The 25374-nt window shown below is 46.2% G+C and overlaps 1 protein-coding gene across 3 annotated transcripts in view; it reads right to left on the reverse strand.

Moving 5' to 3' along the window:
* KIRREL3 (kirre like nephrin family adhesion molecule 3) overlaps nucleotides 1–25374 on the reverse strand; it is a 607178-nt gene that overhangs the window by 456497 nt on the left and 125307 nt on the right. The window lies entirely within an intron of this gene.

Consider the following 25374-nt stretch of genomic DNA (forward strand, 5'->3'; position numbering starts at 1 on the left):
ACTAAAACCGTTCTCCAAGCAAATCGGATCTCTCCTCACCAGGCATGCCAGCTTTCAGGACCTGCATGCCTGACTCTCTTCCCATTTACCCTGCACTCCTGTGGGGTTCCGTGGGGCCAGGTGCCCCAAGATGCCTGCATGCTGAACACCTTTGCCATCAACTTCCATCTGTTCTCCCCTCCTGGAAGACTCTCTTCCCTCCCATTTCTAAAACTCTCTCCAGGACCAATCTAATACCCACTTCATCCACCTCTCTTTCCATGACTAAGCCTGTCTGCTTAGTCACTTCTCCAAACTTCCATAGCACTTTGAGTCAGCAATGACTCAAATCAGATAATACCGATATTAGACAATGACAATACCCTTCATGGGGCGATTATTGGGTGCCATGTGGTTTACACACACTACCTCTTTCCACTTTCACAAACCCCAGCAGGAGATGCTGTAAATATTTCCAGGTGACAAAAATGAAGGCTTAGCCTCTGCGAAGTAATTATTTAAAGCTGTGTGGCTCAGGGGTAAAGAATCCGCCTGTCAATGAAGGAGATGCAAGAGACATGGGTTTGATTCCTGGGTAAGGAAGATCCCCTGGAAAAGGAAAAGGCAACCCACTCCAGTATCCTTGTCTGGGAAATTCCATGGACAGAGGAGCCTGGCGGGCTACCATCTATGGGGTCTCAAAAAGTCGGACAAGGCTTAGCAACTCTAAAACAATATCATTCAGTTAGGAGGTAAGTTGGCCAGAATCTGAATCCAGATTTTCTGCCTTCTTTTTTCTTTTATGAGTCTTTAACCACTCCTTTGACAGCCTCTCAGTCCAGTATTACTTCTGAGGTAATTGATTTTTAGGTTTTAGTTTAGTTCTGTAGTAAAACTGTGTACTCCCTAAGGAGGTGGCTCATGCCTGATATACCTGTATCCCCTACAGCTCCTAACCTCACAGCCAGACAAGCAAGGCACATTCAGTATAAACTTGATCATTGACTGGCCAGAGAGCTTCCAGATCTGGAAACGTCTCCTTTTCTCATTTTGGAAAAGTGCTCAAGGCAGACTGAGGGGTGCAGGTGGAAGGGCACAGCCAGTTTTCTTTAGAGAAGTCTGGTATTGGCCCAGTTCAAGATAATCAAGCAGACGTTTATTAAACACATACGATGGCAGGCCGGGCATGTGGGGGACAGGAGGCAATCTGAAACCTTCTTCTTGTCATGAAAGAGGCAAAGCTGAGCCTGAAAAGATGCAACTAGAGAGCCAGGCAAGGCAGCCTTCGCCAGGGGCTTTGTTCCTGCTTGGCTATGTGGTACAGGGCATGGGAAAGGTGGATTAAAAAACTCTGCAGATCAGCATGAGTCCTCAGTGTGGCTGAAGAGAGCTTCAGGAAAGGGGGCCAGTAGGGTTTGAGGATGGGGAACAGGGCCCTAGGTGGAGTGAGCAGGGATGAGGCACCGTCATGAGAAAGATTCATTCTGATCCTTTACCTCCACTCTTTAGTGACTGAAGGATGGTTGTGGTTTGCTTAGACTTCGTCACTATTCATGATGTCTGCTAAGCTAAGGCACTTGCTCAGTCTGGCTTATGGGCTAGTCATGGGATAAAGTATGACCAAGTCTACGAGTGTGGTGCAGAAGTGGAGGTCCTATATACATGGTGTCTGGTCATTATTTGTCATTGTCTTTGATGTGGCTGGTGCTCTGCCCTACAGTCTCAGCAGCACTCAACTCTACATGCAGAGGCTGTTTGTGGAGGGACCCTGGACTTGAGGGAGTCTGTCCAGCAGAACAAGGCAGAAGCAGTTCTCAGCCGGTGACAGATGGGGGCAGGGGGACAAGGGCCCCGCCTGCTTCCTTGCCCCTTGGCTCAGCTGATTCTGAGGTCTGTTCTGTGCAGCCTGAGTTCTGGCTGCCCCACAGTGACTTCGACATAATGAGCTGCTTGTTGGCTGCCTTCCCTTCCCCTGGCTTCCTCCCCGCCTCCTACAGTGTTTTCAGGGATCACATCCCAAATGAACTGCTTGCATTCGAATCGCATCTATTTCTGGGAGAACCCAAAGTAGGGGCTTTGGGGTCTTTATTAATTGTAGAGGCATGCATAGTTGCTAATAGATCAATTCCCCCAATTGTCCACATGGGTTCTGCTCAAGGGTAATAAACCAGGTCGGCCATTCACAACGTCTCAGCCCTGGGCTCTGGTGTCGCGCACGTTCACAGGCGGCCGGCAGCATCCTGCTCATGGTACGCTCATCCGGGGGTTTGGTTTATCAGCTCCCTACCTCGCCCCACTCCAAACTAGGGTTGGAAGTCCTTACAACAGAGGCTATGCCACATTGAGTCTTTACAGTAAATCCCTCTTACAGAGTGGGTGTTCGATGAATGGTCTTTAAATTGGATTGTGTTCACAGAAAAAAATACCCCTCTGTTCAAAAGCAAGCTAATCCCTATGCCTTTCTCTGGCTTCTAAAGTGATAAAAGTTCAGTTCCCGAAGCCACAGCGTTCACAAGTTTCTTGTAATGTGTCCATCATTTTATTTATCCTGTTGTACCCACCCTGAGCGGCCTTTCAAATGGGATCATGGGCACCCTTTTCTTCATCAGCTTCAGATGCCCCTAAACAGTCTTCTCTTCAGTGAAGCTCATCTGATCCACGTGTAGATGAACGCTACCTTTGTAACTGGTGCCTGAGAACACCGTGATTAATGAGGAGGAGTGAGCGCTGGCGAGTGTGCAGTCCAGGAGGTCTCTGTCCTGGGGCAGGGCTCCTGTCCAGAGTCCAAGGCCAAGGCCGTGTCCTCTCTGCCCTGGCTTCATCTCTGCCAGGGCAGCAGAGTGCATCTTCCCCCTTTCCCTGGCAGCATGGTCCACTCTGCATGCCCTCCTGGAGATGCCATGGCTACCTGTGCCATGCACTCGACAATGAATCCATTAGACGGTTGGTTACTGGACATAATTATCAAAGGCGGCAATGGAACCAGCCTGGCTTCTGGGGGCCGAGGCCAGTTGGAGGTCCCATCCAGCCAAGTGGATCATCACTCAGAGATGGCTCACCAACCACCACTGGGTCAGAGCCAAAGTGCTAAACCAGAGCTGGACTTCTCTCGCTGAGGCTTCTGTCCCTGCACCTGAGATGCAAGTCTCCTAGAAGGCAGATCCTTCACATCATATCTGACAGACCTGGTGAGAGGCAAACATCTCAGCAGAACGCAACTTCCTGGCTGGCCCATGCCAATTCCCCTCACCCACTGTGGGCCCTCTTGGCTCCACCACACACACCCTCATCATTCCAGGCTTGGCAGGTCCCAGACAGGACAAACAGATGCTTCCTCAGCCTCTCTTCCAAGTCCACTTATTACAAAGGCTGCAGCCATGAAGTCCAGGAGGCCTGGGGCACATCCACCCTCTGCATCTGCCAGACAAGAGAGCAGAGAGCAGGGGAGCCGGGGTGTGCCCTGCACATCTGTGCTTAGTGGAGGCCTTGGGGCTCTGCTCACCATACAGAGAGCAAAGGATGGCTTGGAGCAGGGTGCTGCATGGGTCATGGATACACACGGTGACAACTGGAACGGGTGTTTTCTGCAGTCGGCAGTGGGAATTTTTTCCAGCCTCAGAGAAAGACTGGACCCAAACAGCTCTACTTGACCACAGGGGCATGGAACACATTTCTCTAGTCAATCAGCTCTGCTGATGACCTGGAATCTGGCCTGGCTTGGGGTCTGGAGCCGGGAGCAGGCATCAAGAGCATCTGTGGAGCCTCCTTCGATAAAGCCAACAGATGATACCTAAAGTGGTCCAAATAGACTCCTCAGAAGCAATCTCCATCCCTCAAACAGCTGTGCCCTCTAGTCAGGGTCTGCTGAACACATGGTCTTCTGCTCTGATGCCCAAATTAGGGTTGTGTGTCCTTGTGAAGGAAGAGGAAACACAAAGAGGTGATGAAGGACCTCTAGGTCTGAGTGGGATGGGAACACTCAGGGCCACCTGTGAGCTCAAAGGAAATCAAAGGAGAGGTCCATGGTGTGAGCGGTAGTAAAGCTGGGCTGGATAGCACATTCCATGCTGCATTATGCTGTGTGACTTTGGGTAAGTCACCTACCCACTCCGCACCTTCAACAATGCCAGATTCAGGTACACCTTACAGGGATTGGGCAACTATGAAACAGAAGACTTATGATGAAACCTTTTTCCCAAGGGAAGAATGAGGCTTCTGAATAAAGCTGTTGTCATTCTCCTAGCCTCTCGTCGGAAGAGCTGTTACCTTGTTGACCCGCCATGAGAGAATCTAGATAACCAGAGGGGAAAGGGGTCTTCTGGTCGTTTGTCCCAGTCTCTCCCTGGAAGTAGAATTCTCTGCTTCAGGGTTTACTTGAGCGCATCCATGATAAAGAGCTTGTTTCCCTCAGTTCAGTAGTGTATAGGGGGAGCTCTCGGAGGACATGAAAGTTCTTTGAAAAAAAAAAAAGGGAGATCCGAGCCCAGAGAAGGCAGAGAGTCTGGTACACCTGCAACCAAAGTCAGCTCAGCCCTCATTTAGCACACGTCATCCGGGGCCCATGCACGATGCTGGGGACATGGGTGAACAGAACGCTCACCCCGTGCCTGCCTTCACAGAGCTTGAGCCCCAAGGATGCCCTGCCAGGAGCGGAGGAGGGGCCATTGTCCAACCAGTTCAGGATATCCCCCAATCTGACTGGGCTACCCGAACAGACCACAGTGCGCCCGCCTTTCACTGGGGCAGACAGCAGCTACAGCAAAGGCGCAGCGGCCCCTGGAAGGGACCTCAGGTTGTGTTACCTTTCAAAAGGTACATGCAGCCTCTAGCTTTCCTTTCTGCTTCCAGCCTAACCCAGCCTAGCCTTGCATTCACATTCTCTATGAGTAGGGGCACTTTCCTGCTCTGTGCAGCCACACTATGCTGAATAAAAACGAGAAACAAGGTACTGACCAGCCCTCTGCATTCCTGGTGTGCCCTGTGGAACCCAGTGACAGCTGAGGTCCTTTGAAAGGCAGCCTAACTCCCAGAGCAGCCCTGGAGGGCACCCAGGGCATGGGCAGTGTTCACCCCTGAAACTGAGTTATTAGATGAGCTGTATCTCTGGCCACCAATTCTGAAGGGCACTGGCCGCGCGTCATCACCTGGATGGAAAATTAAAGCAACCACTCCATCAGGGGTTACGCATTCCAGCATGTAAAGGAACACATTCCTGCAGAATCCACAACAGCACATCTTTGTTCAGCCCAAGAACTTTGATAGAAATAGTAGCTTTTTTGGATGGCTCTGTCAAAAGTGTAATATATCATGGAATAGCGGATACAAGTTCAAAAGTACATATAATAATATAATTAAGATAGCTTGACAAGAATGTATTTTAAAAGTATAAAATACCTGCAGGTGTAATAGCTTCATAAAGTCTGTCAGATTTACTTCTGCTGTGAAGAAATTTAAAATGTTTTACTTTAATGTGATGCAAATGAAGTCTGAAGTATGCATATAACACAGTCCTTACAAAATAGGTAGAAGGAAAAGAATAAAAGTCAGATGCAGGCCAAACAAGACATTCAACTTTGCAGGTGGCTGGGTAATAGATCAAGCAAACAGATCAGGGAGCAGTGCTGGGCTGTTTGGAGAAAACACCAATTTCACATTTCCCTCCCTTGTTGGCTACCGGAAAGTAAGTGTTTTTATTCAAAAATTAATGATTCCCTCTGTACATTTTTCTTCTGGCTCCAAAGGTTCAAGCATAATTCTTGTTTAAAGCAAAAGCAATTTTTATATAATTACTGGCCCCTGGAAAATTATTTTTCATCACTCTAAAAGCTAAGGAGAGGAGTGACTCACACCCAGCATAAGGCCTTTGGGACATGTCCACGGACTTAGGCACCAGGCACCACCCAGACAGGAGGAATCTCCTAGCGCTGTCCGGCCCAACTCTGCTACTTGTGTGCTAGATGGATGCTTTTGCAAGCAAAGAAGCAGTAACTGTTTACCCAGTATTAAAGCAGAGGTATCTGACCTCTAGGCTGTGGACAGGTACCTCCTGTCAGAGCAGAGGCAGCATCAGATTAAAAATAAAGTGCACAATAAATGGGTTTCCCTGGTGGCTCAGTGGTAAAGAACCCGCCTGCCAATGCACAAGACACGGGTTCAATCCCTGGGTCAGGAAGATGCCCTGGTGGAGGCAATGACAACCCACTCCAGTATTCTTGCCTGAGAAATCCCCTGGACAGAGCAACCTGGCAGGCTACTGTATATGGGGTTGCAGAGAGTCAGACAGGACTTAGCAACTGAGCATGCACAATACATGTAATGTGTTTAAATCATCCAGAAACCATTCCTCCCTCTCACCCCTAGTCCGTGGAAAAATTGTCTTCTGCAAAACCAGTCCCAGGTGCCGAAAAGGTTGGGGACCACGGTAAGGATGCCATGATAGGAAATTAGAAGGTTAATCCAATTAGCGAGGACACAGACTGGGAAGCCCAGGTCATCTCTCACACTCTCTCCTCCCCAAAAAATTCTCGTAAGGAATCCCATTTCTGCAGCCTCGTGGTCTGCTCCATCAGAATTAACCCCATAATGTCCACAGTTTCGCATCTCACTGTGCTGGTTATTCTTCAGGTGTCAAGGTAACACAAAGTACCTGCCCCAACCATGGCTCAAATGCAATATTCTGGCCTTGGTGTCATTATCGTTTTCTTATTCCCAGGTGGCATCAGACAGATAGTACTTGGGGATGATGTAGCTACACAGTCTTCAAGAACCCTCCTAACCTCTGAGGGTCTAGGTTATGATTTACAGTGGGGTCGATGGGTCTTTCCTTTGCAACACAACAGGATATCCTGTATCTCACATCTCCAGCTGTGCTTGTGAGGAGGGCTAGGTGCTTGCCAAAGCGAAAAAAAAAAAAAAAAAGCAGTGGGGGAAGGCACTCAATAAACAGCATCATCTTTTATCCAAGGTAAAAATTACACGCTCAAATCACAAAGCAGCGTCGTTTAAAAACCAACATCCCAGTGTCTCTGCCGCTGATGACTGCACCCGAAAGAATTTTCAAAGTAAATGTACTTTTTGCCATTATCTTGCTCATTTGCATTCTGCTCCATTTGGGTTCTGAAATTCGCCTAGACACTTTATTTTCAGGGTAAGTTTGCATGATGGCAGACAAACAGTTTGGGAAGGAATTAGCCATATGGGCCTGGGCATTATTGTCTTAATGTGAGAATTGGGTCAACCCTACAAAATGTTTGCTTAAATACTTCCACAGGCACGTTCCCTCTTCGAGAGGGGGCATTTTCGGAATTCAGCTTCCCATTTGGCTCTGCATGGACTCGTAGCTGGTACTTCCAGCCTCTGGAGGCTCATGAAATATTAAATGCATAGCAACCTCAGAAAACACACAGCTCAGCCTCCTCATTTTGTAGCAGAGACGGGGAGGTCCAGAGACATCAAGTGACCTGGAAAGGTCAGTCTGCGTCCCACTCTCCGGTGATATGACTGACCCTGACCTGGCGGAGGTCTGTGTCTGCCCTTCTTGTTTCCTGCATACTAGGAACACTACTCACACTGGCCTCTAGGGCAGTGGTCCCCAACCTTCTTGGCACTAGTGACCGGTTTCATGGAAGACAATTTTTTGCAAGAATGGTGGAGGAGATGGTTTTGAGATGATTCAAGTGCGTTACATTTACTGTGTACATTATTTCTATTATTATTTCATCAGCTCCGCCTCAGATCACCAGGCATTAGATCCTGGAGGTTGGGCACCCATGATCTAAGGGACGCCACTGCAATGTGTGGCCCTGTTCTATACTTTCCCAGCCCTCTGTGAATTCAGAGTTTTTGATTTTACGTCAACCTGTCAATCAATCTGGCCTCAACCAATCAACTGATACATTCTTCTGCACACCTCCAGGTATGACCCTGAAGCTTTTTTCTCTCTGCCCTTCAGAATCAGAGGCAAAGTGACAAAAGTACAGACGAGACCCCCAGAAATCACGATTCTCCCCTCGTGACTATCGGAAAACATAATACTGGAAATGGCAGTGCCAGCCGTGTCGCAAGTGAAGGATAACAATACCCGCAACAGACCTTTTAAGGGCAACCCATTATTTTTGTAATTTGTTTAAACAAAACCAAGTGACTCCTTAAACTCTAATGCACATCTCAGAAATCCAATGCTGCTATCTCTTGTTTCTCTCTCTGGAGCCATGGCAATAATTTTAATGCCAGTAGAAAGCATTAGACATTAGAGGTGAGCAAGGCACAGGGCTCTGGCTTTTATCAGATAATTAAGATGCTACCAAAGTCAAACCTTTATCAACATTAGACTAAAAATAAGCTTTTTCCATCCAAGGCGTTTCTACAGAGCATTCAGAGTGACAGTGCTCTGGATAAGGGTTTGCTTTTAAAACTGGTTCATTGTTTTTCAACTTTTATTGGCAATCCATTCTCATTACGCTCTCTGCATTTGTCTTCATCGAATGTACTTCACAATTATAATATCAAAGGGTTTGTATCTACATAATAAAAATGATCTATGGAATAGTACAGGGAAAACAGAGTAACAGCGTGATCATTAATGAGATGAAGACTTTGAGAGAAAACCTGGCATCTCATGGGAGGACACGTCCCTATATTATAAGATGTTAGAAAGCAGGCAAAGGCTTGGAGGTGAAAGTGAGATTAAATCCCTGCTTCCCTGGAGAGAGCAAGCACAGCATGGCCAGGCTTGACTTTGGTGATGGGAGGGGTGCACCAGGTGACCTCGTGTTGGAAATAGTCACTTCAAAGTCTATCCCTCTATCCTTCAGAACTTTCTGGCATGAATATCATTGGCTAAACAGACCACGGAGACCAGGCTGGGGTCTTTTCTGTCCAGAATCAGCATTAGGAGTTCTCTCTTCTGACCAAGAGTGGCTGCTGCTTGCCTGCAGAAAGGCACCTGTTGTGTACAGGCTTACTAGAATCAATTTCTTAGGTCAAAGGCATTGTCTAGAGATGGAAGTCCTGCATCTTTTTGGCACCAGAACCGGTTTCATGGAAGACAATTTTTCCACAGACTGAGGTCGGGGGGTGGGGGCGGCGATAGTTTCAGGATGATTCAAGCTCATTACATTTATCGTGCACTTTATTTCTATTATTATTACATCAGCTCCACCTCAGATCATCAGGCATTAGAGTCTGCCAGAGGTTGGGGAGCCCTAGTCCAGAGAAGAGAAAGACGTGGAGAAGGGGTGTCTGGATGGTACAGAGAAGCTTGGGATCATCTGGATAGTTGGATCGCCTATCACACTCAGGGAAAAATAAGCACATAGCTGATCAGTTTGCACAGACGCCATCGTGCTGTTTATTACTGCACCTATGCCATCTATCATAGGGCTTGGTCGCAGTACATACTCAGTAAGTAGTTTTTAATGAATGGGAAAAAAAGAATGACTTTATCATTAAGCCAAAATATTTCATAATTGATAACCCTTACAAGAGATGACAGAACACTTTAAGACAGACTATCCTTGAAATGATGAAAAGAGTTGTATTAATGAGGACGAAGGAGAAGGAAGAACAGACAAGAAAGGGGCGGGAGGCTCCTTGAGTTTGCATAAATATAAAAATTGGTTGTGGCGCTTGGCCAAGGCAAGGCTGGGGACCCCTTGCCAGGAGGATAGGAGGCTTGGCAGATGTTCGAACAGGAAGGGGGAGGCCAAGCAGCTGTCCAGCGCTTTAAGAGACCACAGATTGAGAAAAAGCACTGTATGCTTCTTAGCTGATAGGAAGCAGTGTGGACCCACTGGGGGCAAGAGTTTTGTTTTTTTCTGGAATGGCCAGCCAAGAGCTGAATGACACCTGGAACTGGGCTCAAATATGAAAGCTGGATTTCATATATACATACACAGCCCTCCATATCTGCAGATTCTGCATCCATGGAGTCAACCAACCACAGACTGAAAATGCTAAAAAAAAAAAAAAAAAAAAAGAAAATTCTAGAAAGTCCCAATAAAGCAAAACTTGAATTTGGTATTATAAGTAATCTGAAGATGAATTTAAAGTATATGGGAGGATGTGCTCAAATTATATGCAAATTCCGTGGCTGCTGCTTAGTTGCCAAGTCACGTCTAACTCTTTGTGACTCCATGGACTACAGCCCACTAGGCTCCCCTGTCCCTGGGATTTCCCAGGCAAGAATACTGGAGTGGGTTGCCATTTCCTTCTCCAGGGGACCTTTCCAACCCAGGGATAGAATCTGTGTCTCCTGAAGTGCAGGTGGATTCTTCACCACTGAGCCACCAGGGAAGCCCATATGCAAATACCTTCACCATTTTATATAAGGGATTTGAGCATCCATGGAGTTTGGTATCTGCAGAGGGTTCTGGAGCCAATCCCCTGTTGATGCCAAGGATGAATGTAATTTCTAAATCTTCCTGTGGCTTCTGTACATTCAAGTCCAATGTGAGTCTGGATGGAAAGGCCTTGGTCTGTCAACAGGCCGGGAAAGTAACTTATTTGATCTGTAAAAACCCAACCAGTTTATAGTTAGGATCTGTGATCCTACAGTGGAAAGCACTGCTCTGCTTCACTGGTGAGTGAAGTGGTGGGTGAAGCATAGACTCCCTAGACATACCTAATGCACACGGGGTCTACCCCAGGAAAACAAAGTAAATTATACTGGGAGCTAAAAGAATTCCAGCATCAACTGATTTAGAGGAAAGCACTTCTGACTTGATTTATTTGGAAAGGAATCTCCACTTATCAACTTGATTTGGCTAGAAGAACTCATGAATGTGCCACTGATGCTGGGAAAGATTGAGGGCAAGAGGAGACGGGGGCGACAGAGGATGAGATGGTTGGATGGCATCACCGGCTCAATGGACAGAAGTTTGAGCAAACTCCGGGAGAGAGGGATGGACAGAGAAGCCTGGCGTGCTGCAGTTCATGGGGTTGCAAAGAGTCGGACGTGACTTAGCAACGGAACAACAACTTTGAACAGGGAGTGAGTGGTCACACTGTTGTAACAATATCTCTGGGCTCAAGATGGCCCACAGAAACATAAAGGCAGTAACATACAGCAGGATGTGATAACAGCCATCGTGCACTCACCATTCTCATTTTTTATGCATGAAAATGCAGAATATTAATATAACAGGTGCTAAACAGTTGCAGTGTCAGGGTTAGATTTCTCCTTAGAGATATAACCCAAGTTGCTTATTTCACAGATGACTCAAAGAGGCAAGATAACTCATCCAGAGTCTTAGAGTTGAGATGAAATCCTGGATACACTTGTCTCCTAACTCAGGGCTTTGGCACTCCCACACGTGACCTACCATTCATAGGGAGAGAGAGAGGGATGTATGTGGATGAGAGATAGATGGATAGATACATATTCTCTCGGTAGTGTTCGTTTTTAGACACAATTATTCTATCTTCAGATTCAATATCCCAGAGGTACATCAAAAACTCCCCGAAGGACATTTAAACTTTACTGCAGAGTTAGAAACTGTAGAGAATTAAAAGTCCCCTGTAGCTATTAAAATAGTGTGTCTCGGGAACAGCTGTGTTACGGGTGACTAATGGAGTTTCACCACCTCCCACCCCCATTATATACAGATGCTGATATAGATATATATGCTGCTGATCTCTTAAGCAAGGTGTCCAGTATTTTTATTCCTGGGGAGGGAGCAATTGCTGTTTTTTTCCCCAAAAACTGCATTAAAACTTTCTTTTGTAAGATAAACGAGTGAAAAAATCAATAAAGCATGAAAGGACATGAAAAATGCATTTTAACCCATATATTTTCTTTCTAACAGTGCAATTTTTTAAAGCTCTCTGAAAAAAAAAAAAGTCAATGTGATTCTCAAGGAAAAATGCAACACACACAACCCTGAATTCAGGAGCAAAGGCACACACACACTTGCACACACACGTACAAACAGCCCTCCAAGAATAATGAAGATCTAAAGATCTGACCTAGTAGTTTGAGGCAAGGATGAAAAATGGAATAAGCCTTGGCCACCGTGGGATTGGCAGGTCAAAGGATGCATTAAATGTGATGGGGAACAAATTCTGTTTTTGGATAGTTCAGCATATAACCATATTAAAGCTTTTAAGTCTCCCAACTCAGTGAAATTACTCTCCAGGGACCAAGTGTTCCCCTGTGGACCTCACTGCACTTCTTTTTTTTCTCCCATAAAGAGTAAAACAGCACAGCAAAGAAGGCAAGACATCCTTTTCAGGGCTCAGGTGAAAAGTAAAGGGGAAAAAGACTGAGGGTTAAATGCAATATTGAAGATGATGTCTCTTAATCAGCGTATCTTTCTTTCTTGCAGCTAAGCAATCTTTGTCAATTACAGGGCATTACTCTGCAGGCCAACTGGCAATTACAATGGCATCTTTCTTCTCATCAGTGACAGCCAAAGGAGAGAGTATTCTGAGTCCGGCTAAATGTAAAGTGGGAAAGTGGAGCTCATTTCAGAGGTAATGTAGAGGGAACCTATAACCAGGATGCAGATGCTCCATGCAGCTGTTATGCAAAGAAGCCCCCGCTCAAAGAGCTGACGTGTTTATTTAGACTGGTGCTAAAGCCGAGTTAATGCCAATTTCCAGAGAGGATTAATACACACTAATGTGGAATTATTGAACCGTTATACACATCTGGAAATGCGTGTTTTTAACTGTTTCTTTTTTGTGGCTGCCAGCTGCACTGGAGAAGCAGCTGATACAGTTGCGGTTGCTTTTAAGACCCAGCTGAATAGATGTCATGCTGTTGGGATGACTACAGGCCCTTCTGATCAAGACCATGGCCCTCACCTGCTTCTGATCCTTTCACTGCTCCTCTTCATCTTTGTCTGAATGCCAGTTTCCCACCTTCCTTTTCAAGATCAGGCTGCAATCTTTTCCATTTCTTCCCAGCTTGCTCACTGTTAAACCTCTTACCATGCAGCCGTGAGTGATCCCAAAAAGGATAACAGCCAGAGAATCAAAAGCCTTTGGATTTCACCTAGAATTTTGTGGTTCATTCATTTAACGTCGGTACAGCAGGAGACCCCGGTTAAATTCCTGGGTCAGGAAGTTCTCCTGGAGAAGGGATAGGCTACCCACTCCAGTATTCTTGGGTTTTCTTGGTGGCTGAGATGGTAAAGAATCTCTGCCTGTAATGCAGGAGACCTGAATTTGATACCTGGGTTTGGAAGATCTTCTGGAGGAGGGCATCCCACTCCAATATTCTTGCCTGGAGAATCCCATGGATAGAGGAGCCTGGCAGCTACAGTCCATGGGGTTGCAAAAAGTCAGACACGATTGTGCAACTAAGCACAGCACAGCACAGGACCAGGTGGGTCATCCGAGAGAATAACCCTTTGGCAAAGAGACCACTTAGATTCATGATAAAGGTCATGTCAAGGACTCAACTGATCTCATGACCCAGAAGTATCCCTCTCCAGAGACCTACACCTCCACGTCCCTTACTGAGCGGCTGACCCGTCTCAGAAAAGAGCATTGCCCCCACTCCCCATCTCAGTTGTTCAAGGAGGAAGCTGCAGTATTTATCAGGAAGCATCGTGCCCAAGGAGACCCCTCAAGTAGGAAGCTAGAGGTCATCCAGCCCACCCTCTCCTCTTTGTCCCTTCTCTGCACCTATCCTTTCTTGAATGCAGGCTAATCTAGACGTCCACATGATCACTGAGCATCCTAGAAAAGTTTTACCTATTTGATCTTGGCTGCAGCTGTAAGGATTTGCCTCTCAATAATCACAAAGCACATGCCAATCAAAGTGCCCTACCTGTATCAGCCATAAATGCAATTTACCTTCTGAGATTCTGTTGGAGGCTTTTGACAACTATGTGGTTCTACCCATCCCTTCCCCCTTCCACCTTTTGCTCCCTGAATTTCCAGCCGTTCAGACAGATCCACTGAGTGAACATCAGTCAAACTGTCCCTTCGTCTCCAGTTTCCAAGTACCCTGCAATCATGTGTGCTTTCCTCCAGAACATACCTCTTTCAGCACCACATCACAAGAGCTCTTTAAACGCTAACAAGAACCAATATTTTAGATTCTACTGCTCGGCGCTTCAGCTCAAGTCACTTTATTGTAAAATTAGATGTCATTGTGAAAAGCATGGATATAAATATAAGAGCAAAAGGCCCTTTTCTTAATGCAGAAACCAAGGTAACAATATCCTCCTTTTTCCTCATCGTCAAAAAGTTCTTTCTTTTGATAGCTCAGCCAATATAATGTGTTGCATATTTACACTCAGCATTAAATAACTATTATGCAAAAGTACTCCACAGTAATATCTAAGTGTATTTATGGAAAGCTAAATTATATTGCCAAGTTTATTTTAGACCAAGGAAGCCCCTGGGAAGGGATCTTGTGTGTTTTAAAGAGTAAATGTAAACCATTAAATAGAGAGAGCCTTTGTGGAATGTAACACATTCTACCTAGGTAAATCACAGAGCAATTACACAGTAAACTTTTCTTTGATGAAGCACTGAAGTGATGACATGTAATTACTTTTCCAACGCTGCACCGTGTGTTTATCAAAATGTTAATGCAAGCATAATAACAGGCTGTATGTTTGCGCCGAGAATGTCAGAGCCATCCAGCTGTCAATCACATCTGAAAATAAAATCGCAAATAGGCAGGCAGCTTGAGAGCAGGAGTGACAGCCAATACTCTCTCCGCTGACAAGTCCTTTGCTCCTCCACCAATCACAGTGCCAGTGTTATGTACCTAATGGGAGTGTATCTTTGATTAGCCGGAATGGGTCCAAGTGGCATAAATGGCTGAACTCCGTGTGCAGCTGCCTCTCGTTTCTCATGTTCTGCTAAAGGGGCCGCACTCAGGTGCCAGTCGATCCCATTACTTTTCTCCAAGCTCTTCCAGATCAGCGCCCTTGTCAAAGAGCTGCAGAGCCTATGAACAGGCTGGCATGATGCACCCCCAATTCAGACCTGGCTTCCTGGCCAAGGAGCCTGGTTCTGACCCAACCCTACTGTGCTTTCCTTGTTCATGATCCCTGAGACAGAAGGTCCTAGGCTAGGGCCTGTCTCAGCATTTGGGTGAGCTGGTTTTCCTTAAAGCTGTTGCTGCTACTGCTAAGTCACTTCAGTCGTGTCCGACTCTGTGCAACCCCATAGGCGGCAGCCCACCAGGCTCCGCCGTCCCTGGGATTCTCCAGGCAAGAACACTGGAGTGGGTTGCCATTTCCTTCTCCAATGCATGAAAGTGAAAATTGAAAGTGAAGTCGCTCAGTTGTGTCCAACTCTTAGCAACCCCATGGACTGCAGCCCACCAGGCTCCTCCATCCATGGGATTTTCCAGGCAAGAGTACTGGAGTGGGATGCCATTGCCTTCTCTGTTAAAATGCAACTTAAAAAAAAAAAGTGCCTGGTTTTGAAAAACAAGTGTCAAAATGTCTGGGAAAGCATGGATGAACTAAAAGTAGGGTGAGCTAAGTAAGCAGTGCTTGGAGCATGGAAGATCCCCTCAGGAACTTTCCTAGGGTGCAAGGGTGGGCGGGGGCAGGTGCTAAATCGGCCCCTGATAAGGTCATATTCTGTAACATTTCTTTGTACCCTGGAACATCTGGGAGATGAGCACTCTAGTCCTGGAAACTTCGTGCTTGCCCTGACGCATGTCCTCTTGACATTCTCTGAGAACACTATTCACTGAAGGAGCCTTTCAAATGTATCTAAAAATTGCCAGCCACTTGTTAAAGTAGGAGCAGGTGCATGCATCACCTTTGTCTCCTTGAGATCAGGAACTGCAGGCCTCCGGCTCAGTAGGGGGCATTGTTGAATTTCATCCTGCTACAGCAATGTGGGGCGGTCTGGTGGGCATAAATCTAACCCCACAGTTACAGCATCGCTCACTTCCCTGGTCAGCTGAACTCAGGACACAAATCATACCTGTGTATTTGCATCTTGCTGTTACAAAATGCTGGGCCGGCTGGTCCACCCTGCCCTTTGTGTGTGTGTGATTGTAACCAGGGGAAAGAGATACTGAAGGATGCAGGCGAAACGAAGGCCCTAAACTCTGTGCTTGCCAGCAATCTCTTTGTTACTGCTTACATTTCTTTGTTTATTTTTTTTAATTGGAGGATAATCGCTTTACAAAATGGTGTTGGTTTCTGCCATACCTCAACAATAATCAGCTATAGGTATGCATATGTCCCCTCCCTCTTGAACCTCCCTCCCTCCTCGCACCCCATCCCACCCCTCTAGGTTGTCACAGAGCCCAGGTTTGAGCTCCCTGCATCATACAGCGAATTGCTACTGGCTATCTATTTTACAGATGGTATTATGCATGTTTCCAGGCTACTCTCTCAATTCATCCCACCTGCTCCTTCCTTCACTATGTCCACAAGTCTCTTCCCTATTCTGTGTCTCCATTGTTGCCCTGCAAATAGGCTCGCCTGTACCATCTTTCTAGATTGCATATATATGTGTTGATAAACGATATTTGTTCTTAGTTCCATTATTTTTCATGCTTTTTGGTGATGCCAACATATGTTGCAATGCCAAGAGCCATCCTGGACATTCCTGGCTGCCTCCAGTGCAGTGAATAGCTGATTCTGTACCCCCTTCCGTGACTCCCTGAGTGATGGAAAATTTCCTATCACATGCCTGGACTAATGGATGCATTTTAAGTGGCAGGTTTCCAGTGTAACAGAAACTTTAAAAGTCACTCAAACAAATAAACCTATGGAGACCCTAGGTTCAAGGACCATGGGTGCAGAGCCCCTCACCCCTCTGCATATGATCTGCTGGGAGTTGGATGATTATGCAGGAGAGACAGGAAGTGAGAATTAAGAGAGACCTGGAAGGTCTGTCCACTGAGCCCCATCTACTAACACGCCAACTCAGCATATATGGCTCCCCATTAGAGCACGTGTCCTTTTAGTTAAAAGTAATACATCTCCTCTTGTTTAAGCCAAAGTCCTTAAGGTTTGTTACTTTACTTTGTTCTTTTCTTCCAAACAGGGACTGAGTCAGATACTGAGTCTGGGGCCTTACTTCTCGGCAGTTGAGGAGGAGACAAGAGAAACAGCAAGTGTTGGAAAGGGCCACGGAGAAGCCTGCAGTAGTTAAGGGGAAAAGGAGGCAATGTGGAAAGGCAACCCAGGTCACCAGGGTGGTGAGAGGTCTCTCCAAACAGCACAGCATTTAAAACCCTTGGAGATCTGCTCCCATCAAGTGCTTCTCCTGTGGCTTCCTGCCACCTCCTGCCCTGCAGCTCCATCTCCCCGTTTTCTATGCACACGACTCTGCACTGGTTCCTAAGTGCATGGTCACCATCACGATCTCCACGATGCTACTCATGCTGGCACCGTGGCATGGCCTTGACTCATCTCCGCCCCTGGAAAAAAATCTACACTCTTCAAGCTTCATGAAGGGGTATTTTTGTGGCAAAGAATTCATTGCTGTCTCCTTAGCACACACATACACCTCTTTGAGCATTCACATCCCTACAAAGTTTTCTTAATACCATATCACACTATGGAAATCTCATGGGTAAGCATGAGGACCCAAACTCAGGTTTGGAATTCCAGAGCCGAACCCAAGTCGGCTTATGGATTTGTAAAGAGTGCCTTGAAATGCTTATTTATTGAATTTATGATCCAATATTAGAAAGTAGATGGGCTTCCCGAGTGGCTCAGTGGTACAGAACCCTCCTGCAATGCAGGAGACGCAGGAAATGTGGGCTCAACCCCCGGGTAGGGAAGAAGGCAATGGCAACCCACTCCAGTATCCTTGCCTGGAGAATCCCATGGACAGAAGAACCTTGCAGGCTACAGTCCATAGGGTAGCAAAGAGCTGGACGCGACTGAAGCAGCTGAGCACACATATTAGAAAGCATGCTGTGTAAAAGAAGGGCCATTATATATTTATTCAGAGTCAAAACTGGAACTGAGCAGAGAAGATGGGAGGCTTTGAAGCAGTACAAAGAACTTTCTGATCACTAGAGCAGCTTCAGTTTGGAAGTCTCTTGAAGCTGTGAGCTCCATCCCTCTGTAAATATTAAAGAGGAGGACATGTAATCTCCCTGGGTAATGGCACACATGACCTCAGTGATCCTCATGACATATGTTGACCTTAAGAGCCTGTGAAGCATCAGGTGTGCTTAGATGAACAAACAATTGTTCAGGTCTACTAGTTTAAAAACATTCTCTCTCAAATCACCAAAACATGTATATTACCATATGTGAAATAGATCACCAGTCCAAGTTCGATGCATGAAGCAGGGCACTCAAAGCCGGTGCACTGGGACAACCCTGAGGGATGGGATGGGGAGGGAGGTGGGAGGGGCGCTCAGGATGGGGGACACATGTGCACCCGTGGCTGATTCCTGTCAATGTATGGCAAAAACCACTACAATATTGTAAAGTAATTAGCCTCTAATTAAAATAATTAATTTTAAAAATTCTCAAAAAACAAATACTGTATATTAACCCATATATATGGAATCTGAAAAAATTAGCATACATGATCTTATTTACAAAGCAGAAATAGAGACACAGACATTGAGAACAAACATACGGATTCCAAGGGTGAAAGGCAGGGATGGGATGAATGGGGATACTGGGATTGACATACATTCTCTATTGATATTATGTATTAAAAAGATAACTATTGACAACCTGGACTTCTCTGGAGGCTCAATGGTAAAGAATCCACCTGCCAACGCAGGAGAATTGGGTTCAATCCCTGGGTTGAAAAGATCCTTTGGAGAAGGAAATGGCAACCCACTCACTTCAGTATTCTTGCCTGGAAAATACCATGGACAGAGGAGCCAGGTGGGCTACAGTCCATGGGGGTCTCAGAGAGTCAGACATGACTGAGCAACTAAACAACTAAAGAACCTACTGTATAGCACAGGGAATTCAGCTCAATGCTCTGTGGTGACCTAAATGGGGATGAAATCCAAAAAAGGGGGAGATAGGAATACATATGGCTGATTCACTTTGCTGTACAGTAGAAACCAGTACAACATTGTAAAGCAACTACACTCCAATAATTTTTTTTCAAAAGTTCTCTAGTAGTGCTCGGTTCTCAGCATATATAAGACTCCCTTGTAAAGCTTGTTAAAATCCTGGGCTCCACTCCCAGAAATCCTGTTCAGTAATGTGGAGGCGGTCACTGGGAATTTGCATTTTAAACAATCTCTGTGGATGATTTTGTTGGAAGTAGTTCTGGACTGGGCTTTCCAGGTGGCGCCAGTGGTAAAGAATCAGCCTGCCAATGCAGGAGACATAAGAGAGAGGGGTTCTATCCCTGGATCGGAAGGATCCTCTGAAGGAGGGCATCCCACCCACCAAGTGAATCTTGCCTGGTGAATCCCATGGACAGAGGAGCCTGGCAGGCTACAGTCCATGGGGTCACAAAGAGTCAGATATGACTGAAGAGACCTAGCACACACACACACATGCACACAGCTCTAGACTATTATTGGAGAAACACTTTTTTAGAAAGTGTCAATCAACAGACCAGAGACCACGTTACTGGACAAATCTCTCTTTTTCTTTTCTTTTAAAATATTTATTTGGCTACACCAGATCTTAGTTGCAGCATGTGAACCCTCAGTTGGAGCATGTGGAATCTAGTTCCCTGGCCAGGGATCAAATCCAAACCCCCTGCATTAGGAGTATGGAGTCTGACTCATCAGGGAAGTCCCAACAAATTTCTCTTTATATCACCATGAAGACAACCCAAGCTTCAGGGATCTCCTAGTACATGAGTGTGAGAAGTTTCCAATGTGGGCTCTAAGTCCAAGCATAGAGGCACATGAAAGTCTCCAAAGCCAGGCTGTCAGGATGCAGGGAGGATGTGTTCAGAGGGTCCTGGGGAAGGCTGGGCAGGTGGGAGAGAGAAACGTGCACAAGAGTGCTACAGCTCTCCCATCTCCAAGGACAGCTCAGTGCTCTAGGAGGGAAAGTAACAAAAGATCCAGCACGCAAGGATCATGACCCAGGGAACTCATTGACTGATCAGCTAGATGACAGATTTTGAGGCCTACCCTTAGAGAAGTGAGACAAGGGGGTTTGTCAAGGTTGTGGGGGAGCTCAAAAGCAATGATGTCACCTCAGAGGCTAATGAAGTGGAAAAGCTCAGCTACAAAAGCACAAGAAGCAGATTTTAACACACACGCGGCGGGCAGTCAATAGGAGACACACAGCCAGTGGCTGCTCGGCAGTGAGATTTCTCCATATGAGACAACCCACAGTCTGTGTGGTTTAATAGCGCCCAGAGTTGATCATTTAACCCAACCCTCTGTGAATAAATGTCGGGTGAAGGGGGCAAAAGGTTAAGAGGCTAGTATATTGTTTTCACATAGAAACCCTTCTCTGGACTTAGTGTCAATAGAGAAACCCTCCATTCAGATAGGGTAGTAGTAGAAACAGGGTTATTTTCAAGGCTGTTAAACCTTTGAAGTTGGGAGAGGAATCTGATGTTAAGAGATGACCATGGGTACTGTATCCTTCCATCTTGGACAAGTGTGCCTTCATTCTGACACTTTATCAGTGAGAAAGATGCCAAATGCAGAGGTGTGTCAAGTCTGAGAAGATCCACATTCAAGGTTACCTGGATCCCTGAAGACGGTGGGAAACATAAGGAGTCTCCGTGTGGTAGCATCTTCTGCAGTACCCACGCAACTCTCATTCTCAGAATAGCCTCCCAGAGAAAGGATGGAAGCATGAAAAAAATAGTGTGTTTCCCAAACGGATATTCTTAGAAATTTTCAGAAAGGTTCTTATCAAATGTATTGAATTTCCTAGAAAGGAGAGCATAATGGGACTTCCCTGGTGGTCCAGTGGTTGAGAATCCACCTTGCAATTCAGGGGTTGTGGGTTCAATCCCTAGTTGGGGAACTAAGATCCTTCATGCACCATAACCAGAGAGTCCAGGTACCGCAATGAAAGACCTCGTGTGAGGCAATGAACATCCCGTGTGCCACAACCGAGACCTGACACAGCCAAATAGATTATAAATAAATGAATATTTTTAAAAAGAGAAAAGACAGTGTATGGACAGATCATGCTAGAATCTCAGAAGCCCTTCGACCTTGTTTTGTTTGTGTGAATGTCAATGATCGATTCATCATCCCCATCACTGCCAACACCAATATTGTTAGCACCATCACACGCTCTTCTCCCAGTGGAGGAAAAAGCCAGAAATAGTGAACCTGCCTTATTGTTTTCTTGTAGGTAATTCTTTCATAGTAACGGGGAGCCCCTTTTTTGCCGAATTAAGACTGTATCAATTAGCTGGAGCACAGAGCAGCGAGCTGGCTCATCTCACAATGAGTGCCCCGTTGTGCTCATCCTAGAGTATCTGGGACTTTAAAAAAATAGGTTCCACTTTTCCATTTGGCAACAAATATTTTACCTTAAAAATTACAAGGCTCACAGGGTAAGTATGTTTTCGCCCGTTTGAATCCACTGATTACAGGTTATTGAAGCTAATCAGTAAAAATGAGGAATAGGATTAAGAAATAGTTTCTTTCCTTCTCATGTACGGTCTGCTTGGCACCTGAGTTCTGTGTTCTGTTCTCTCTCAGCCTGTGCTCTCCTCTAGGTTGGGGCCCGACTCTTACACCTTTTCCTCTACACTGTCCTTTGACATATTTTGTCCCTGTCCTGCTCTTCCTTGTCCTAATGAAGATGCTAAGTGGTTCTGACCTATTCCTAGCACAGAATAGGTGGTGCCTCCTAGATGCAGAAGATGCAGAAATGTGGTCCAGGCGCAGCCGTGAAAAACCCAGATCCCAGCATGCCTCTCTCCCTGACATCAATATCCTCATTGATATCCATTCTAAACATCCCTGTCTTCCCTTCAGAGTACTCCATGTACTGCTTCATCTGCATTGCCTCACCCCTGGCTTTATCAACTACATATTGCCAACAAAACAGTCTTATTCACCAGACAAGAAGTGGGCCTCATTTTTCTCTCTAAAGACAAACTTTTTTCTTACACTTAAAGGTCTTCTGCCTGAAAACACCCCAGTCCAGTACTCTTGCCTGGAAAATCCCATGGGCGGAGGAGCCTGGTGGGCTGCAGTCCATGGGGTCGCTAAGAGTCGGACACGACTGAGCAACTTCACTTTCATGCATTGGAGAAGGAAATGGCAACCCACTCCAGTATTCTTGCCTGGAGAATCCCAGGGATGGGGGAGCCTGGTAGGTTGCCGTCTATGGGGTCACACAGAGTCGGACACGACTGAAGCGACTTAGCAGCAGCAGCAGCAGCCTGAAAACACAGCCATGTTTCAGCACAAAGTTCCAAAACAGGTGTTGGCTAATTCAGTAATTAGTATGCACATCTAACTCCATGCAGCCTCCGTTGATCTCTCAATTATAGTTAGTGGGTCCTCTGAAGTTTGTGGTAGTTAATTAAAGCATTATTGAACGGTTGGGCTCGAGAGCTGAGCTCTGCCATCAGCCTCCAGCCTGGTCCCAAGCACTGAATGCTGGGGCAGGGCCTCGACTGGGGAAGTGCCAGTCTGCAGGGTGACCCGGTGCTAGGAGGGCTTTTACTGTCTTTTGAGTAACAGCTGGAGGGAGGCTTCTTTTATGAGTGGAGAATAATGGCCACATTCTTTATTCTGTCCCACCCTTGACAGGAAAATTCACATTCCAATGGTGATCTGTTTCAAAAATGTCTCCTCGGGGGAAAAAAAGATGCCTTCAACATTCAAAAAAGAGGATAATGGTTCCAGGTGGGCTCTGGAAAGTCAAAACCTAAGGTGAACACATGAGTTAGAGATCATTCTCCCTGCCCCTCTTTTGCTGCTTCGCAGTGACTAGGCTCCCAGAAGACCTTGGAAGGGGCAGAGAGAGACAGTGGCAAGGAGCATGTAGGGACCCAGGCAAGGTGAATAGGGCACAAAATTACAGAATGTGATTTGGAAACGGTGGCCTCTGAATAACGGAGGTATCGTGTCATCTGAAACATCTGAATCTGACTTTCCAAAACTCCTACTTGCCCGGGTTCTGTTCCGAATGCAGCCCATGAACATTAGAGCAAGCATCCTCTCATCACTCTAAGACAAAAAGACAAGCATGTCTTCGCCGATGGAAGGGCGGGAGGTGCTCGGGGGATTGGAGGCTAAGGAGGACAGAGCATGACTGATTGTGGTCAGGGTCAGTGTGCTTTCCAGGGAGGATTCTCCTCTCTGTTCAAATTTAGCTTCCATGCTGTTCTTCTTCCAAATTCGTGAAGTCAAAAGGGTCACCACTCTTTCCTTGGCAAGCAGTGAGGTGTGTTATTCTGCAACCCAACCATCACTGCAGGGACGGAATGGGAGAGGCAGGATCTGGGCTGGTCCACTGAGTCGGTATTCATCTCTCCACCTCTCTTCCCCAACACCCCCTACCACTCCCAAGGTTCTCCCAACCTGGTCAGGAATGTAAAGGCAATGGAAAGACACACACATCTCAAAAGTTTAAAATGAACTTCATACCTCGGAGGAATTGGGGGTCTGGCTCCAGAGCCCTGCAATGAAGTGAACATCAAAATAGAGCCAGTCACACAATTTTTTGGTTTCCCAGTTCATAATATATCATAGTATATTAAGTGTGCAATAGCCTTTTGTTTAAAAAACTTACAAACTTTAATTAAAAAGTTTGCTGTCATTTAGTCGCTAAGTCATGTCTAATTCTTTTGTGACCCCATGGACTGTAGCCTGCCAGGCTCTGTCTGTGGGATTTCCCAGGCAAGAATACTGGATTGGGTTGCCATTTCCCTCTCCAGGGGATTTTCCCAATTGAGGGATTGGCAGGCAGATTCTCTACCACTGAGCCATCAGGGAAGCCCAATTAAAAAATGCTTTATTGCTTAAAATGCTAACCATCATCTGAGTCTTCAGTGATTCATCATCCTTTTCTTGGTAGATGGTTTGACGTATCTCGAGAATTAGCAAAATGTGACACAAAGGCATGAAGTGAGCAAATGCTGGGGGGAAAATGGGGCTGACAGAGCGGCTTGATGCAGGGTTGCCACAACAAACCTTCAACCTGTAAAAAAATGCAGTATCTGCAAAATGCAACAAAACAAGGTCTGCCTGTGCTGGAGACGAAATGGGTACAGTGGAAAGGAAGCTGCATTTGCCAGGATCTGATCTCCACTCAGCCACTGCATGAGCTTATTATGTAGGTCACATGACTTCTCTCCAACACATCTGAAAAGTGGAAATTGGCATAACGTGGCCTTCAGAATCAGTTAAGCAGAGGTGAGGTTATCAACCATCTCCCTGGGAAGGGCGTGAGTAGAGATGGTATAGGAAATGATGTTAGAAGGCAGAGAACCGGTTCTTCTCTCCACTCTGTTCAGTGAGGATCCTTAGGTGAGTCTTCACTGATATGGGCATCCATTCCTCTAACAGGAAATTTGTCAATTCCACAAACAGGAAACATAGCAGGATCCATCCAAAACATCCCACAGAACCAAGGTGAAGACTAAATGTGATAATTACGTGAAAATACTGTGAGAGCTGCAAAGGGTGACATAAACAAATGTTTAGTACAGGCTGGAGTGAGGCGGATGAGTGATGGAGTGGGCTGCACTGATTGCCAGGAAGCTAGGGAGAAAATTCTGAGAGTTGGCGACGCTCATCTACACAACAGCTGCAGAGGCCCGACATCAGACAATTTACAATTCAGAGCTCTCCTGGGCTTGCAAGAGCCTTTGAAGTGAGGGCGCCTCCCCACCTCAGTTCCACTTTGCTGTGCTGTGAACGTAAAGAGCTCTTGCCAGATTCTCACCAGGCTCTTTATGGATCAGTTCCTATACTAGGGAACAGCATAGGAGAGCTCATCAAAGGTTCTAGGAATTTCATCTTGGTCACCCCTTTCCCCTCCATCAAGCATCCTTTATAAAGGCCAAGCCATGAAGCAGGTACTAGATGTCTTTACATCCTATCTATCTGAAGCTAGGATGTGGTCAAAGGCTTTCCTGATGCCCTTCCAGGCTAGGATGTGCTATTTCAGAATTTTATAAGCCCCTATCAGAAATTCAGTGAATACATAATAAGTAGACTCTGTGATGCCAATGGAGGGCTGTTGTTCAGTTGTTAAGTCGTGTCTGACTCTTTTTGACCCCATGGACTATAGCCTGTCAGGCTCCTCTCTCCATGGGATTCTCCAAACAAGAACACTGGAGTGGGTAGCCATTTCCTTCTCCAGGGGATCTTCCCAACCCAGGGACTGAACCCACATCTCCTGCATTGGCAGGTGGATTCTTTACCAGGGAGTCACCAGGGAAGGCCCCAGTGGAGGTTTACTAAGTGTTAAACACTGGAGGTCCATCATTTCAATTAAAAAAGACTGGGTGCTGACTACGTGCTAGGTTCTGGGACAGCAGCATTGACTCCCTCTACCTCTCCAGGGATTGAGGTTGAGGAAG

This window comes from Bubalus bubalis, chromosome 5 (assembly GCF_019923935.1).
Source record: "Bubalus bubalis isolate 160015118507 breed Murrah chromosome 5, NDDB_SH_1, whole genome shotgun sequence".
NCBI classification, from domain to species: Eukaryota; Metazoa; Chordata; class Mammalia; order Artiodactyla; family Bovidae; genus Bubalus; species Bubalus bubalis.